Source organism: Buteo buteo, chromosome 31 (assembly GCF_964188355.1).
Source record: "Buteo buteo chromosome 31, bButBut1.hap1.1, whole genome shotgun sequence".
Classification (NCBI taxonomy): Eukaryota; Metazoa; Chordata; class Aves; order Accipitriformes; family Accipitridae; genus Buteo; species Buteo buteo.
The window spans coordinates 3,409,915-3,429,071 of NC_134201.1; positions in this window are offsets into that span (position 1 = coordinate 3,409,915).

The window sequence follows — 19,157 nt, forward strand, 5'->3', positions numbered from 1 at the left end:
GGGGAACCTGCTGGGCAACAGGCTGAAGCAATCACTGATGTATATTCCCTTAGCTAGGGAGAGACACTTCTTTCCTGAAATAAAATTCTCTCAGAGACAAAGTTACATCTACATGCCACATTTTTTGGTCACATTCTTAGACAGGATATCCAGAGAGAGGCAGGCAGGGATCTCCTTTACCCCTGCTGAGGGAAGGGATCCATGGGTCAAGGGACGCATCTCATCCTGTGTTTCTACTGATGGCATTTGTAGGAGGCTCAGCTCCCTCCCATGCACACCACAAAGCCACAGGAGGTGGGATTCCTTTTAACTCACTTCAGGTGTGAGCAAAATGGACACCTGCATGGGAGCTCCTTGTCTCAGCTCCCATCTGAATTAATGGAGAGCAGTTTTTATACACTTTTTCTGAATCCATCAAATTCTATACACTTTTTCTGTCAAGTTATTATTACCTAAGTTCTTTTACATAAAAATGCATACTATGCTCACTCTTGAATTTAACCTTTATAATGATTGGTCCTTTGGTTACATAATCTTAGTAATATTCTGATTTAAAAATAATCATTGGTCACTCAGACCTATCTCTACTGATTGGAATCCTTGAGGGCTCTGCTCTTGTCCTTGTTCTTTGATCTTGATGCTTAACACAGTTTCAATCACATGTGGTCAGTTCCAATATTGTTCTCATCCAGCGTACGGGAACATCTAGTCATGAGAGCAAACAAATGCAAAACTTTTGAGTAAGTACTAGTTAATCACTTGACTTTCAATTGTAACATTAGTTTCCATAGTCAAACACAAAATTCAACGGAAATTATATGAGGTTTCCATGGCTACACCTACTGTGATTCATTGCACCTAACAAAATTCCCTATGGTTACAGTTTGAACTTATTCTAGAAGTACAAAACTGATTTTTCCTTGTATTATAACATTTCCCCCCTTTGAAAGCTTTGAAAGTCATTTCAATACTTTAATCCTTTCTGTTTGAAGCTACTAGTTTTTAGTAGTCTCGCTTGAACAAAGATTGTGTCACAGTTCGAGACGGCCAAAAGTGACACAGATTATTACAATGGCGGTAACTACCATAATGATATTTTGTAAAAGCCCAGCCAACCATCCAGTCAGAGAAAATCCAAAGTTTTGAAATGTTTTGTTAAGCCTCAAACTTTCTATGTTTGATCTTAATTCTCTACTACTTTGAGCTACATGCTTTATTCGGTCTACCTGATGATTTAAATCTTCTGTCACATTTGATATGTGGATACAACACGTTGCCTGGCCATGCCCCAGCCTCATTCTTCCACATTTCCCAACCATCCCCCAGTGTCTCCTAAAGAGCCTGTGTCTTCCCATCACTGTACCCAAAATTGTGCAACCTGTCCCACCATGTCACCACAGCGGTTCCCTCAGAAGCTCTGTGACAGATTAAGGGGCTCCAGATTCTCCTGCCTGTGCCTCAGGCTGAGGCCATGGCTGCACATTTGATTTGTAGCCACTCAGCTGTTGCCTATTCAGGCGTGGCGACCTGGTTCAGGAACAGCGAGCTCCGTCCATCAGCTTGCAGACACCAATGTGGTGGTGTCGTGGTTTAACCCCAGCCAGCAACTAAGCACCACGCAGCCGCTCACTCACTCCCCCCCCACCCAGTGGGATGGGGGAGAAAATCAGGAAAAGAAGTAAAACTCCTGGGTTGAGATAAGAACGGTTTAATAGAACAGAAAAGAAGAAACTAATAATGATAATGATAACACTAACAAAATGACAGCAGTAGTAATAAAAGGATTGAAATGTACAAATGATGCGCAGGGCAATTGCTCACCACCCGCCGACCGACACCCAGCCCGTCCCCGAGCGGCCAAAAAACCCTGCCCCCCCCTTCCTAGTTCCTAAACTAGATGGGACGTCACATGGTATGGAATACACTGTTGGCCAGTTTGGGTCAGGTGCCCTGGCTGGGCATGAGAAGCTGAAAAATCCTTGACTATAGTCTAAACACTACTGAGCAACAACTGAAAACATCAGTGTTATCAGCATTCTTCACATACTGAACTCAAAACATAGCACTGTACCAGCTACTAGGAAGACAGTTAATTCTATCCCAGCTGAAACCAGGACAGGTGGACAGCAAATGGCATTTATTGGTGGTCGGCACAGCATTATATAGCTTGGGTTTACAACGTCACTTCCGTCTGCTTACATTGTAAGCTAAACGCTGTTGGCTATTAGGAGGGGGGGGGGCCTATCTTTCCGTACAACGTGATATCTTCCGGCCGTCAGACCCTAATTACCTACATTTCCCCCCTCCTTATGCTTAACTAAATAGGCTAGTATGAAATATAAAAATCTTAACCTTAAGACTTAACCTCAATACTTAACCCTGAGACTTATCTCTAAGACATAACTATAAGACTTAACCTTAATTAACTTTAACTCCAATTAAAGCATGTATATATTAAAATTTTACGGTAACAAACATAAGGCACATTAGACAAATACATTTCTAAATCAGTTGAAACATAACAATCTTACATTCTTGCGTCATCTTGCTCCGCAAACTCAGCCCAGCAATCGGTAGGGGCCAGCTTTCCGTGGGCGTCCCCACAGAGGCAACGATGGCCTCACCGTACACCAGCCCCATGCTCTTCGGAAAATCCCGGTATTTATACATTTGTAGAGGAACGGGTTTTGGCACACATGGCCAGCGGGTGCCAAAAGTCCGCCTCGGTTGCAATCTATGACGCATGCGCTTGCTGGCCAGGCGCGCTGCACGAGTCATAGCCATCTTGTCTATTGGTTCATGGGCTTTATGATGCGGTTACGGTGCGCAGAGAATCTTGACCTGTTATGTTAACGAAGATGACCTATACATTAGTTTTTGATTGAGGTAGTATTCATATCGCCACACCATTTAGGATGTTCCAGATGATGATGGTCGTACAAATCGAACAGCAGTCCGTCGCGGGCCTGTATCTGCGGGAAGATGTGGAATACCCGTACCATGGTGAATTTTCTATAAATTATAAAATTGAGCAAATTGTGTAGAACCATAGACCAGGCTGTTGTCTGTCTTAATCTCTTTAGGCATACCCAGCACTGCAAAAGAAGCGTGAAGATGTCATTTAATATGTAAGGCCTTTTCTCCAGTTTGTACCGTGGCCCACATGGCAGCAGGATAGGTATCAATACACACATGCACTCGAACTCAAGAGTTCTACCAGAGGGGCCATATTGTTATCAGTGATACCGCACCTACTGGATGTCTCCCACAAGCTTCTGGGCATCATGTACTGTTGAAATTTCTAACATTGCTAGTATGTATGTGCCACCCCAAATACGTCCAAGGTGCTGCCTTTTGTACCTTCTCAGGAGTAATTATTACTCCGCGATGGCTTGAGGTGTCCTGTAATCGAGTTGAAATTTCATCCTGTGGCAAGTTCCTTCTTGCTATCAAAATGTAACTGAGGAAACTGCTTTCTTACAGGCTCTAATGCCCAGGCCACATATACCTGACACATAGTGAGGGGATTGCGCATTCATTGCAGTAACACAACCCAATGGTATCTCTTATAGGGCTCTGCCTTGTTAATCGATGGTACCGAAAAGGTGAACCGTTCAGTGTCATCTGGGTGCAAGGGAATGGTGAAAAAACAATCCTTTAGATCTATAATTAATAAATCTCACTATTCTGGAAGCATAACTGGAAATGGCAAACCTGGCTGCAGGGCTTTCATACTGTGCATCACTGTATTCACAGCTCTGAGATCATGTAACAGTTTCCATTTCCCACTTTTCTTGGGAATGGTAAATATTGGTGTATGCCATGGACTAGTGGAAGGAACAACATGTCCCGCTCTCAATTGGTCCTTAACTAACTTTTGTATTTTTAGCAGCTTTTCAGAATTTAGCGGCTACTGATCAATCCAAACAGGCTCATCTGTTTTCCAGCTAATTTTCAGGATTGGCTGCCCCTCAGTGACTGCTCCTAAAAAGGATGGGTCACTAACATTGCCTTCATTTGGTTTAATAAATCACGGCCTATGAGGCCAAACAATTCAGCTGGGGTAGTCATGACATACGGACGCGTCGTAACGTTTTCATTGTAGGGGAACACAAATGTAATCGGTAGCTGATTTACTAAGGTGGCTTGTGTGCCCCCTATCCCTGCAATGCCAAAATTTGGATTGATCAATGGCCATGATGGAGGCCAAATATATCGTGAAATAATCGTAACATCAGCTCCTGTATCGATTGTTATCAGTTTCTTGACGAGAACTCCGTCAGGCCCTTCCAATTGCACTACCTTTTCTGGTTTACCTTTTGTTATGTCCATGGCAAGGTATACCTGCGGTTTCTCTGTGGAGCCGAATCCACCATCTCCACGTTGTATTTCACCTGGGTTTGGAACACACGACCTGAATGGAACTAATTGTGTTATTCTGGTACCTTTAGGAATAGAAACAGGGGGGATTAAAACATGAATCATAATTTTCACAGTCCCACAAAAATCTGCATCAATAAACCCTGGGACTACCAAACTTCCTTTTAGAGCTGTTGAAGACCACCCTATCACAAATGCACTAAGCCCAAACCCCAATAGTCCCTTTATGATGAATGTGTACTGCTGTTTCCACGTCCACTCCGGAGCTCCCTGCAGTGGCGCATCTGGTGGGGTCACAGCCTCCTTCGGGAACCCACCTGCTCCAGCGTGGGGTTTTCCACGGGCTGCAGGTAGATATCTGCTCCGGCGCCTGTTTCTTCTTTTTACAGAAGCCACCCTTGTAACCCACCCCGCTACTAAAGCTTTGCCACACAAAACCAATATATTCCACCCCTCGCCTCTGTGCATCACATTTTTAAGAACTATCATTAAAGTCTACATTCACCACACAAAATCTTCACTTACATCAACAAAAGAATTCCCCACACCAAAATCAAAATAATATCATCACAAAACCGACAAAAAGTGGACAATTTACACACAATCTACCCCTTGTCCCTTCACCACGATTACAACAACAAAAATTCCCCACTCATCAAGCAGCTCTTAACTCTCTAGCTGCGTTCAGACCGTGTTTTGCCCGTTACATCTCTCAGTTACTATCCTTATCTTAGATTCCTCACACTGCCCGCATTCCCTTCATGCGCGGTGTAAAGTTTCCCTTCTTCCTGTATTCTTGGTGGTATTGTCATCTTTCTTAGCAGAAGCTGTACATTTGCTTTTAATGTGTCCACGCTTGTCACAGTTAAAACACTTGACCAAGGGTGTCTTACTGGCCTTGTGCTTCTTTGTAGCTCCTTGTAGAGCTGCACGTTTTCTTTCACGCCCTTGTTCATGTCATGGTGGTCATAGATTGCCCTATGCAGTCTATTAATAAGCTGTGCGAAAGGTTCATTATGCTCCTGTTTCACCTGAGTAAAAGTATGGTTTTGCATATTGTCTGGTATGGTAAGAAAAGCTTGATGTGCCAAGATCTGTGATAGATGATGAACCTCCGTGATACATTGTAACTGGGCGTTCCCTGATGTGAAGGGTCTAGTACTCATCAGCATCTGTGTGGTTACTTCCCATAAGGGATCTGTTTGTTGTGGTGTTGCTTGTTCCAGATCACAGAGTGTCTCCCACTGCTGAAAAAACACTAACACTTCGGAGGGCTCTAAAACTAACCGTGCTATCTGTTTAATATCTTGAGGTATCAGCATATCAGCAGAAAAAATGAATTGCAGTATTTGTTGAGCTAACGCAGATTTGATTCCATGCTGACTCACAGCATTCTTTAATTCCTCAATGACTTTCCAGTCAAGCGCTTCCCATTTTTTCTGTCCATTTAGTGCAATAACTGGGAATACTTAGAGCATAGTCCCTTCTGTAATGGCATCTTTTATTACTCCCCTCCAATGTCTCTGCCTTTCTTCTGCAGCGGCTACTGCCGGCGGCTCCGCGTCTATCGCAGGAGCAGTCGGTTTCACCGTCTCCGGTTCCGAGAGGCGGGATGGATGAAAGGGCAGGGGCGGGGGCATGGATGGTTCTGCCCGGGGGCCGGCCATGGCAGCGCCAGGTGGCGGCCGCTTCATGGCCGGCTGACACGGGTCACTGCAAGGCGGCGGAGGGGGGGGAAGGAAGGGAGGGGGAAGCCCCGGAGGGGGTGCAGGTGACGGCTCAGCAGGCATAGGCTCAGGCAAAGGCTCAGGAGGCTCAGTCTGCTCTCCCAGCAAGGGCACCTGATTTCCCCCGCGGGGGGGTGTTTGGCCATTTTTTCAGATGGCCGCTCTGATTGGCTCTCCGCCCCTCACCCACGCTCCCCTCCCTTTCTCTTTTGAGTGCGCTTATTAGTTCTAGCGCTTTGTCTCTGTTCACGCCGGAGGCATCCTCGCCCTGCCTCTCCCCTGGGCGCTCGGCGCCATCTTGGGGCGCATAGGGCGGTGGTTTAGCCCGGGTATTCTCAGACTCTGATTTCTCCGCGGCACCCCTGGCCTCCTCGGCTAGCCCACCCCAGAAGGATTTTGCTTGATTCTGTGCCTCCGTGAGTGGGTCGGGGCTTGGGGATTTTAGGGACGTACCACCCTCCCGCAGGTGTTCTAGCTCGGGAGAATTGCCGTCGTCTGGGAGGTGCGAAGTCTGCGTGGCTGCCCCGACTCCCAATTTCGGGGTGACCAACAAACAGTCCCTTGCCACCCTCCAGGTTTCCTGCTCTTGTATGGCCTTCTGCAAAGCCTGTTCAACTTTTCCTATGCCTTAAGGTGTTTCCCGCAACCCGAGGACTTTGTCTCCTCGGCAAGCGCTCTAGTGCATTTATCCCACACCTCTGGGTGGAGAATATCTACCGGCTGGTCAATGACCCCGATATGTAAAAGCCTCGCAACTGCGAGAGTAAAATCTTTGGGCTTACAACCAATTCCTCACTGCTTATGTAATTGGGATACGACCTTCACAAGGGCTTCCATCCTCCTTGTGGGTCCTGGTCCAGGAGCGTCCTCCCTCGACCTCCCCCGCCGGGCTGGTCCTGCAGCCCGTCCGACCGTTCACCTGTCCAGGCGATTTTCCCGGGTTTCGGCACCACTTGTTGCCTATTCAGGCGTGGCGACCTGGTTCAGGAACGGCGAGCTCCGTCCATCAGCTTGCAGACACCAATGTGGTGGACAGCAAATGGCGTTTATTGGTGGTCGGCACAGCATTATATAGCTTGGGTTTACAATGTCACTTCCGTCTGCTTACATTGTAAGCTAAATGCTGTTGGCTATTAGGAGGGGGGGGGCCCTATCTTTCTGTACAACGCGATATCTTCCGGCCGTCAGACCCTAATTACCTACACTCAGCAAAGACTACTTTCATGGGGAAAACTGGAACCAAGCACCCAGGACCCCATGTCTGCAAAGACATCGCTTCAGTGCAAAGACACACTGGGAAGGATGGCAGATGGCAATGTCATGATGAAGTGAGGTGCTCACAAAGACAACAAGTCCTGCAGTTCCCAATGCTGGAGAAAAACAGGCCAGGGCCGTGCCAGGCTTGCAAGAGAGGAGTTTGCTGCCTGAGGTGACTCTGCAGGACCTTGTGCCAATCTCCAGGAACACAAGGTACCCCTGAGAATGTCCCTGGGTGAGATAAGCCTGCAATCCAGCCAGGCGGTGCACATCAGTGGCATGTGTTTTCTTCACAGCATCGTTAGGTGTGTAGAGGACAAGGGAGAAGAGAATTGTCAGGGACTGAGAGTACAGGGACATGAGTGGAGACCCTGGTGTGATGTGCCTCCCAATCATGCACTGCTCCTGAGTGTAGACGAGATGGACCTTGCCACCTTGCCATGATGCTGGCATTCAGGTGCTGGCAGAATGGCACCAGACCCTTTGGGAGGCCCTGGTGTTCTTATCCAGCTCCACCTCTGGTGGAACATGGCTGTTCTGGAGGTCCTGTGCCATATTTGCCAGCCACATGCCATTGCACTAGGTCACCCAGGCACCTGGTATGGCACAGCACTAGAGGCCATTCTTATGCCATTTAAAAGAGAGCCTTGACATAATATCAGTGCCTGCAATGCAGGGATGTGCTCATGTCTGAGCTTTGCAGTGAGCTGAGCTCTAGTGAGTGCAGCGGAGGGCACCTAGACAGGGATCTGACCTACCTTCTAGTGCACTCCTCCTTTTGGTCACCTGAAAGACCAGCAGCTGCCATGGATTCAGATGCCCTAACCAGTGGGTGCAATCTGAGGTCACCAAGGGACCCCCCTCCACAACCCCACAGCTGAAGATGATGCTCAGCTGGTTTGGGTGTCCCAGGAATGCTCCATCAGAGCCTGCAGACACATCAACAAGTTTTTGACCACCCCTGGCACCTCAGATGCCACCAGGTGTTTTTGTGTGAGCAGCTGACAGCCACCCTGCATCCCCATGGATGCCAGTGGGAGCTCAGGGCAGGGGCTGGCCAGCAGGCACCTGTTTTGTGCACACTGAGCTGGAGCAAGAGGAATCCCAGCTCCTGTGGGTCTGCGGGGTGCATCAGGGAGAGATGAACCCCACTCCAGTCTCTGGGCTACTTACCAGAGAGGAGATACCTGATGGAGTCTGCCCTGTCTGACTGTGAACACAAAGGATGTGAACACAGAGTTCTGCCACACCCTGTAGTGGGCACTGCTGTGGGACCAGCCCAGACTGGGCTGTGGTGGGGAGAGGGCAGGGGAGGTGGAGAGAGGTCAAGAACAGTGGGAAGAATTTGGGGGGAGCTGGGCTGGGCTGGAAAGTGCCCAGGAGAGAACAATATCGGTGTATAGCTTGTAGTGTGTGACCATGCAGGGCAAGGACTCACACCAGGGGTTTCTGTTGCAGAGGCACCCCATAGGTCCTGGGAGTCACTATGAAATTCAGGGTGCCCCACTGATTCTGGGAGACATCGGCGGTTTTGAGGAGCCCCATAGATGTGGGCAGATGCTGCAGTTTCCTGGAGCCCCTTAGATCTGGGGAGATGCTCGTGGTTTCAGGGAGCTCAATAGATCTGGGGAGATGCTGGCAGTTTCCTGGAGCCCCATTGATCTGGGGAGATGATGGCGGTTTCGAGGCATCCCATAGATCTGGGGACATGCTGGCATTTTCAGGAAACTCCATAGATCTGGGGAGATGATGGCAGTTTCAGGGAGCCCCATAGATCTGGGGAGATGATGGTGGTTTCGAGGAGCCGCATAGATTTGGGGAGATGCCTACAGTTTCAGGGAGCCCCGTAGATCTGGGGAGATGCTGGCAGTTTCAGGGAGCCCCATAGATCTGGGGAGATGCTGGTAGTTTTGAGGCACCCCATAAATCTGGGGAGACACTGGTAGTTTCAAGGTGCCCCATAGATCTGGGGAAATGCCATTCGATTTGGGGTGCCCCATAGATCCTACGAGACACCAGCGGTTTCGGGGCACCCCATAGGTCCTGGGAGTCACTATCGTATTCAGGGTGCCCCATAGGTGCTGGGAGACATCGGCGGTTTTGAGGAGCCCCATAGATCTGGGGAGACGATGGCAGTTTCAGGGAGCCGCATAGATCTGGGGAGATGATGGCAGTTTCAAGGCATCCCATAGATTTCGGGATATGATGGCAGTTTCAGGGAGCCCCATAGGTCTGGAGAGAAGCTGGCAGTTTCAGGGTACTCCATAGATGTGGGGAGATGCTGGTAGTTTCAGGGAGCCCCGTAGATCTGGGGAGATGATGGCGGTTTCGGGGAGCTCCATAGATCTGGGGAGATGATGGCCGTTTCCTGGAGCCCCATTGATCTGGGGAGATGATGGCGGTTCTGAGGCATCCCATAGATCTGGGGAGATGCTGGCATTTTCAGGAAACTCCATAGATGTGGGGAGATGCTGGCAGTTTCAGGGAGCCCCATAGATCTGGGGAAATGCTGTCAGATTTTGGGCGCCCCATAGATCCTACGAGACACCCGCGGTTTAGGGGCATCCCATAGGCCCTGGGAGTCACTATCATATTCAGGGTGCCCCATAGATGCTGGGAGACATCAGCGGTTTTGAGGAGCCCCATAGATCTGGGGAGATGATGGCAGTTTCAGGGAGCCCCTTAGATCTGGGGAGATGATAGTGGTTTCGAGGAGCCCCATAGACCTGGGAAGATGATGGCAGTATCAAGGAACCCCATAGATCTTGGGAAATGCCGTCAGATTTGGGGTGCCCCAGAGATCCTATGAGACACTGGTGGTTTCGGGGCACCCCATAGGCCTTGGGAGTCACTATCATATTCAGGATGCCCCATAGATACTAGGAGACATCGGCAGTTTTGAGGAGCCCCTTAGATCTAGGGAGATGATGGCAGTTTCAAGGCATACCATAGATCTTGGGAGATGCTGGCAGTTTCACGGAGCCCCATAGGTCTGGAGAGACGCTAGCAGTTTCAGGGAACTCCATAGATCTGGGGAGATGCTGGTAGTTTCATGGAGCCCCTTAGATCTAGGGAGATGATGGCAGTTTCAGGGAGCCCCATAGATCTGGGGAAATGCCGTCGAATTTTGGGTGCCCCATAGATCCTATGAGATACTGGCGGTTTCGGCGCACCCCATAGGCCCTGGGAGTCAGTAGCGTATCTAGGATGCCCCATTGATCCTGGGTGACATCGGCGGTTTTGAAGAGCCCCATAGATGTGCGGAGATGCTGGCAGTTTCAGGGAGCCCCATAGATCTGGAGAGACGCTCTTAGTATCAAGGCACCCCGTAGATCTGGGTAGTTGATGGCGGTTTCGGCGACCCCCATAGATCTGGGGAAATGCTGTCGGATTTGGGGCGCCCCATAGATCCTATAAGACACTGGTGGTTTCGGGGCACCCCACTAGGTCGAGGAGTAACCATCATATTCAGGGTGCCCCATAGATCCTATGAGACACTGGTGGTTTCGGGGAACCCCATAGGCCCTGGGAGTCGCTATCGTATTCAGGGTGCCCCATAGAACCTGGGAGACATTGGCGGTTTTGAGGAGCCCCATAGATGTGGGGAGATGCTGGCAGTTTCAGGGAGCCCCATAGACCTGGGGAGATGCTGGTAGTTTCGATGCACCTCATAGATCTGGGGAGACACTGACATTTTCAAGGAGCCCCATAGACCTGGAGAAATGCCGTCAGATTTGGGGTGCCCCTTAGATCATATGAGACACCGGCGGTTTCGGGGCACCCCGTATGTCCTGGGTGTCACTATCATATTCAGGGAGGCCCATAGATCCTGGGAGACATTGGAGTTTTCGAGGAGCCCCATAGATCTGGGGAGATTCTGGCAGCTTCAGGGAGCCCCATAGACCTGGGTAAATGCCGTCAGATTTGGGGCGCCCCGTAGATCCTACAAGACACCGGTGGTTTCAGGGCACACCATAGGTCCTGGGACTCACTATTGTATTCACGGTGCCCCATAGATCCTGGGAGACATCGGTGGTTTTGAGGACCTCTATAGATCTGGGGAGATGCCTGCAGTTTCAGGGAGCCCCATAGATCTGGGGAGATGATGGTGGTTTTAAGGAGCCCCATAGATCTGGGGAGATGATGGCAATTTCAGGGAACCGCATAGATCTGGGGAAATGCCGTCGGATTTTGGACGCCCCATAGATCCTACGACACACCGGCGGTTTTGGGGCACCCCATAGGCCCTGGGAGTCACTATCATATTCAGGATGCCCCACAGATCCTGGGAGACATCGGCGGTTTTGAGGAGACCCATAAATGTGGAGACATGCTGCCAGTTTCAGGGAGCCCCATAGAGCTGGGGAGATGATGGCAGTTTCAGGGCATCCCATAGATCTTGGGAGATGCTGGCAGTTTCAGGGAGCCCCATAGATCTGGGGAGATGATGGCTGTATCAAGGAGCCCCATAGATCTGGGGAGATGCTGGCAGTTTCAGGGAGCCCCATAGATCTGGGGAGATGCTGGTAGTTTTGAGGCAGCCCGTAAATCTGGGGAGACGCTGGTAGTTTCAAGGTGCCCCATAGATCTGGGGAGACACTGGTAGTTTCAAGGAGCCCCATAGACCTGGGGAAATGCTGTCAGATTTGGGGTGCCCCATAGATCCTATGAGACATCGGCGGTTTCGGGGCACCCCATAGGTCCTGGGAGTCACTATCGTATTCAGGGTGCCTCATAGATCCTGGGAGACATCAGCCGTTTTGAGGAGCCCCATAGATCTGGGGAGATGATGGCGGTTTCGATGAGCCCCATAGATCTGGGGAGATGCCTGCAGTTTCCGGGAGCCCCATAGATCTGGAAAGATGCTGGTGGTTTTGAGGTGCTCCATAAATCTGTAACAGTTGGTCGGAAAATCAGCATTGTCTCAACATTGTCATCAGGAACATGAACAGTACATTATCTGACAATGGCCTGTTTGTAGTGCAGTGGCTGGTCTCAAGGACGGAATGTGCGGTACAAGGTTCCTGGAAGGTACCTGGCCGGAACCGTTAGAGATAACCTCATAGCTACTGTCAAAAAGGATGAATTGCCACTGTTGGCATAACACCGATGAAGAAATCATGAACTTTAGATGAACTTTGCTTCATTATAATACCAAAACACACCTCCTGGTCAAAGGCTACCCGCCTCCAAGACTAACCATGCCTCGGACACTGACCTGCGTGATAGGCTCGCTTGAGAAGGGCGGAGATATGATAATTGTATTCTGAGAAGGGTGGAGAGTCCTGAGGCAGAGGTGGAGCAAGGTGTGTTACTAAGCATAAAAGATGACTTTTGAACAACGGAAGTTGGAAGCTTCCCCACCAAGGACCACGACAATCGACGACGCAGCATCAGCTGGACCCGGGACCATTAGAACGTCGTGAGATCAGCAGTGGTAGCTATAACCCCTCTTTCTCCTCTCTCTAAACTTAATTTTACTTTTCTCCTTTCTTTCACCCATCTCTAACTATCGCGTGCCTCCCCACAGGAAATGCAATAAAGTTTTACAGTGTGATTACTGCCATCCCCTTTGGTGTTGGTCACCTTAATTTTGCACTTTCGAAATCGTAGCAAACAAACCATCACGAGTCCACCGAGTGGACCGTGACAAAGGCTTAAAGGAAAATGTTGCACAGTGACTTGACTTGTGAGGGTGTTTGGCACGTTAATGAGCCCTCTGGTGCTGACTTCCTGAACTGCAGGTCCTGAAAGATTGAAGAAGCCCCTAGAGATTTAAAGTCAGCAGCAAACCTGCAAGTTTCCGAGCATGTTATTGGGCTCCAGTGAGGGCCATCCCTGAAAAGGCCATGGAGGGAATGACCAGAAAGGGGACTGTCCCTGGGGGCTGGTGAAGCAGGAAGTCAGAGGCACTGCTTAGAGGTGGAATAATCAAATGTACAATTTGTCTGTGAAAACCCTTGATGTGTTTCACCAAGCAGGACAGTCAAGCCCTGACCCCCATCCTCTGGGAAAGGGGTCCCATTACCTCCTGGGATGCTTGGGGATCTTCCAAGGAGCAGTGGGGGTACACAATGCCGAGTGCAGGACAGGATCCACAGAGGGTGGGTGAGGAGGCAACAATGCCATGGGACTATAAGAACCTGGTGTCTTCTCATGGGCCTCAGTGGACGAGACAGCAGCCAGGGTGGAGAGGATAAGGGTCTCAATTGTGTTGGCTGGTGGTGATCTCACCTGCTGCAATGCCCTCAGTCATCCCCATTGCAGGCTGTCCTACACTGTCCTATGCCTGTGCTGGTTTCCCCGCAGACATTAGCTACGTCCCCTTTTCCCCAATGCACTCGGGCCTTGGGATCTCCCAAGCCATACTGATGCCCTTCTGTCCTTACTGGTTGTTGCTTCAAACACACAGCTGTGGTTAAGCAAGGGTTGGCCAAGGCCTGTGAGTTGCCCACAACCTGTCTGCCTTCTTCTAATACCCTGATCATGCTCCTCTCACACCCAAGCTATCACAGCCTGACACTTGCTTGAATCTTCTATTTCTCTCTGTATTCCAGCCCTGAAATACATGTCCTCCTTCTGCCACCTCAAAATCAAAACTCAACTTATTTCACTTCAGCAGGATGCCCCGCTACCCCTGTGTCCTGGTTTCAGCTGGGATAGAGTTAACTGTCTTCCTAGTAGCTGGTACAGTGCTATGTTTTGAGTTCAGTATGCGAAGAATGTTGATAACACTGATGTTTTCAGTTGTGGCTCAGTAGTGTTTAGACTAAAGTCAAGGATTTTTCAGCTTCTCATGCCCAGCCAGCGAGAAAGCTGGAGGGACACAAGAAGTTGGCACAGACACAGCCAGGGCACCTGACCCAAACTGGCCAACAAGTTATTCTACACCACGTGACGTCCCACCTAATATAGGAACTGGGAAGTGGGGGAGGGAATCGCCGCTCGGAGACTGGCTGGGTGTCGGTCTGCAGGTGGTGAGCAATTGCACTGCACATCATTTGTACATTCCAATCCTTTATTACTACTCTTGTTCTTTTATTGGTGTTATCATTATCATTATCAATATTAGTTTCTTCTTTTCTGTTCTATTAAACCGTTCTTACCTCAACCCACGAGTTTTACTTCTTTTCCTGATTTTCTCCCCCATCCCACTGGATGGGGGGGGAGTTAGAGAGTGGCTGCATGGTGCTTAATTGCTGGCTGGGGTTAAAACACGACACAGGCCTACCCCTGATGATCAGGTAGGGAGGCCAGTTCTACCACGCCCGTGCCGGCAGGGAGGCAAGGTCTACCCTGCACTTGCCAGCAGGGAGGCTTGCCTACCCAGTCCACATGGGTAGGGAGGCCAGGTCAACCCTGCCCTTGAGGTAGGGAGGACAGGTCTACCCTGTCCGTGCCATTAGGGAGGCCGGTTCGACCTCGGCCACATGGGTAGGAAGGCCAGGTATACCCCGCCATTGCCAGTAGGGAGGCCAGGTCTACCCAGTCCATGCAGTTATGGAGGCCATCTCTACCCCGCCCTAGCTGATAGAGAGGCCTGGTCTACCTCGCCTGCGTTGGTAGGGAGACCAGGTCTACCCCGCCCACACGATTAGGAAGGCCTGGTCTACCCCACCGGTGCTGTTCGGGAGGCCAGGTCTACCCCACCCACCCAGTTACGGAGGCCATCTCTACCCCGCACTTGCCATTAGGGAGGGCTGCTCTACCCCACCTGTGCGGGTAGGGAGGCCACGTCTATGCCGTTCACGCAGTTACGGAGGCCAGGTCTACCCCACTGATGCCATTCGGGAGGCCAGGTCTACCCCACCTGCGCAGGTAGGGAGACCATGTGTACCCCACCGGCGCCCTAGGGATGCCAGGTCTACCCCAACCACGCGTTTAGGGAGGCCTGGTCTACCCCACCGGCACTGTTCGGGAGGCCAGGTCTAGCCCTACCCACATGATCAGGGAGACCACGTCTACCCCACCCTTGCTGTTAGGGAAGCCTGGTCTACCCTGCTTGCGCAGGTTGGGAGGCCAGGTCTACCCCGCCCTAGCTGTTATGCAGGCCAGGTCTTCCCACTGTGCTTGGCCATGGAGGCCACTTCTACCTTGCCCTTGCCGGTACCGAGGCCCGGTCTACCCCGCCCGCGTGGTTATAGAGACCAGGACTCCCTAACCCTGCGGATGGGGTAGATCTGGCCGACCGACCGGCACCGGTTGGGTATACCTGGCCTCCCAGCCCACATAGGCCGGGTAGTCCAGGGCTCCCTAACTGTGTGGGCGGGGTAGACCTGGCCTCTTTAACCACGCGGGTGGGGTAGAGCTGGCCTTTCTAACTGCGCAGGCAGGGTAAACCTGGCCTCCCTACCGGTGCCAGTGGAGTAGGCCAGGCCTCCTTAAATGCGCGAGCGGCATAGACCTGGCCTCGTGAATGGAGCCGGTGGGGTAGACCAGGCCTTCCCTAACCACACGGGCGGGGTAGACCTGGTCTGCCTAACCGTGTGGGTGGGGTAGACCTGGGCTCCCGAAAAGCACCAGTGGGTTATACAAGGCCTTCCTAACTCCAAGGCTGTGATTGCAGGTAGGCAAAAGCACTGTGAAGGTGGCTACAATGCTGAGAAAATATTTGGTTTGTTTGATGAAGCAGAAAGGCCAAGGCCTGATCTCCAGGCCCTGGCAAGACAGATTCTGTCCCTCACAGAGGAGTCAGGGCTCTTCCTGGGGCCAGCAGGATGTGAGGGTGAGCAATGCCAAGTGTAGGAAAACTGTACAGGGCATCCTGGTTTCCCCAAGCAGGGGTGAGGAAGAAACTAAGTCCAGAGCCTCAAAACAAGTTTTGCCTGGTAGGCCTCAGTGGCAGAAGCTACTGTCAAATCCAAGGTGACAAATCCCTTGGACCTGTTTGGCCCTTCAGCCTTGCCAGAGCACTTGGCCATCTCTACTGCAGGCTGTCATAACCTGTCCCATGCCTTACCTCCTTCCCTTCGGGCTGTTGATGTCCATCTTGCTTTTCCACCTAGCTCTCACCCCAGCATTTCTGTTCCTTCACGGATGTCTCTCCAGCCTGGCTGGATTTTCCTTGAAACACAAGGCCATGGGCTGATCCGGGCTCTCTCTGGGTGACCTCTTGCACCACAAGGCTACCCTTTGAGTGACATTTCTTTCTCGACACATCCAGTCTGAACCTTCCGAGCTGCACTTTGCGCAGGTTTCCTTCTCTTCCCACTACCAAGAAAAGCTCCATCATCTCTCAAGCCACCCTTCAAGCAGGTGCACTCTACTACTATAGTGCCTTGAGGCTTCACTTCTCTGGGCTGAAGAAGGCCAAGTCCCTCAGCCTCTCCAAAGAGGCCCCATCCTGGCAGATGTCCTCTGGGACCACTCCAGTTCTTCCCCATTCCTCCAGACCAGGGAAGAACCCCACATGCAGACACACTAGTCCAGATGTGGCCACATCTCATTGAGGAATGAGAACACCCTTGCCTGGGTGGCCATGCCTCTCCTAATACAGCCCTGAATGCAGTTGGCCTTATTCACTGTTTGTAGTGTTTGCTCTATCAAATGGCATTTGAAATGATACTGCACAGAGGCTGCGTGCCTTTCTTACTGGGGACATAAGAATCCAGAACCTCTGGGTACAGAGCAACCAACAAGCCATGTGCCTCCTGCTGGCTACCAGATTCTCCGGCAGAAGTGATGTCATAGTCGGCATGCCAGCCATGTGTCTGCTGATGGCCAATGACCCCAAGAGAGTGGAGATTCCAAGGACCTCACACTCACCTTCATGATCATGTGCCTCCTACTGGCCTATGAGCTTCTCAGACAGAATTTGTGTCGGAGTGATAGCCCAACCCATCAGCCTTCTTGTGGCATGTCAGATGACCAGACAGAAGTAACCTCACCACGATCTTCCAAGCCACGTGCCTGCTGCTGTCCCGTCATGTACTCAGGCAGAAGAGGTGTGAGAACCCATATCCGAGCCCTCGTCCTGGATGGGCCTACCAGGTACTTGGGGAAAGGGATTCTCACAATCAACACGCTGTTGCTGGCCTGTCAGAGGCACTGGCAGATGTGAGCGTAAAAGCACATATCCCAGCCATGAGTCAAGGGCTGACCTATCAGCTCCTTCAGAAAGAAGTGACCTCACAGTCCCTTTCCCAGCCATGTTCCTGCTGCTGGCCTATCAACTCCAAGGACAGAAGGGACCTCCCAGCCACCTTCCCAGCCTTGTGCCTCCTGCTGTCCCATGAGATCCTGAGGCACAGCTGACCTCACCATAGCATTCCCACCCATCTCCTCCTTGTGGCCTCTGAGCTCATCAGACACAGGTCACCTCACATTCCTCTCCCAATGCCATGCGACCGTTCTGGGATCTCCCGATCCCTGCCCTGGTCCCACGGGGCCAGACAGCTTAAGTGAGGTTGAGCAGATGTGACCAAGATGAGGGCAGGAGAGCGTGGAAAAGACAGCTTCAGGGATTCGGTGTTCAGGTTGGAGCTTAGGGATTAGAGCTCACCTTTTTAGGGATGGGGATTAGGCAAAGGCTTAGGGAGAGAGTTTGGTGTTCTGCTGAGGTTCCCTGGCTAGTGTTTAAGGTGCAGGTTGGCATGGTGGGTTAGGGTTTTGTTTAGGGCTGGGGTGAGGGCTAGGATTAAGGCCAACATGTTAATACTAGGGGTAGAGGCTAGAGGCTCGGGTGAGAAACCGGGTAAGTGTAAGGGTAAGGGTTTATAGGTTTGGGATATGGCTTAGATGTAAGCTTTGAGGTTAGGGATAGCCTAAGCACAGCTAGGTTAGTAACAGTGGATTATTGTCATGGGGAGGAGGAGTATTTAGGCGTAGGGTTAGGGCTTAAGGTTACTTGTTAGAGAGAGTGTAAAGGCTTAACAGGAATGTTTTCACAGTCAGTGTTTTCACAGCAACATCCCCTTAACCCATTTTACCTCTTCAAAATCTTTTGTGTCTGTTGGTCAAGGCCCTCTTCCCTCCCCCAAATCTCCCATTTCTTTTCATCACGCTCCTCCTGACCTCCTCAAATGTGTCATCTTGTTGAGGGCAGCTTCCTGATGACCTTCATGACCTCAGAGTATCTCTCTCCCTGTTGCTGCTGACAAGTGAGAAGTGAACTCACAGCCACCATCCAAGGGGACATACTGTCTGCTGTGCTTGAGAGGCCTCTTCACAGCCTTCCCAGCAGCACTGGAGGAAGGTGATGCCCTGCACCACCCCAGAGGTTCCCTGCCTGCAAGCCCACTCGTACATCCGAAGGTTTCCTGCATCACTTGTCCCACACGGCTGCTTCAGTTACCACAGGGCAGCTTGGATGCCGTGGCAACCTCTGTGCGGACAACTGAATCAAGTCCAGAATGTAACTTTTAGAAAAATGTGGAAGCCTATGCAGAAAAAGAAACCTATGTAATAGCAGAAAAAGTCTTCATTTCCAGCTTTTCATTATCTTTTATGAAATTTTGCTAATCATGAAGGGATGCTGCTAGTGTCTGGCTTCTCAGAGGACTTTGTGCCATTGATGGAATTTGATCCTGATCGTCCAGCCAACTTCCCATGCACTGCATCGTCCACATGTCAACAATCTGCTCTAAGGAGACTATGAGAAACCACATCCAAGGACTTGCAAAAGTCCAGGTACACAGCATGCCCTTCTTTCCCCTCCCACATGGGTTCAGCAATCCTTTTCTTGTCCTTCAAGCAATGGAGATGGCTGCAAGAGCATTTTCCCTGTCACCTTGCCAGGGACTGAGGTGAAGGTGGTCAACCTGTAACACTTCCAATCCTCCTTTTTGCCCTTCT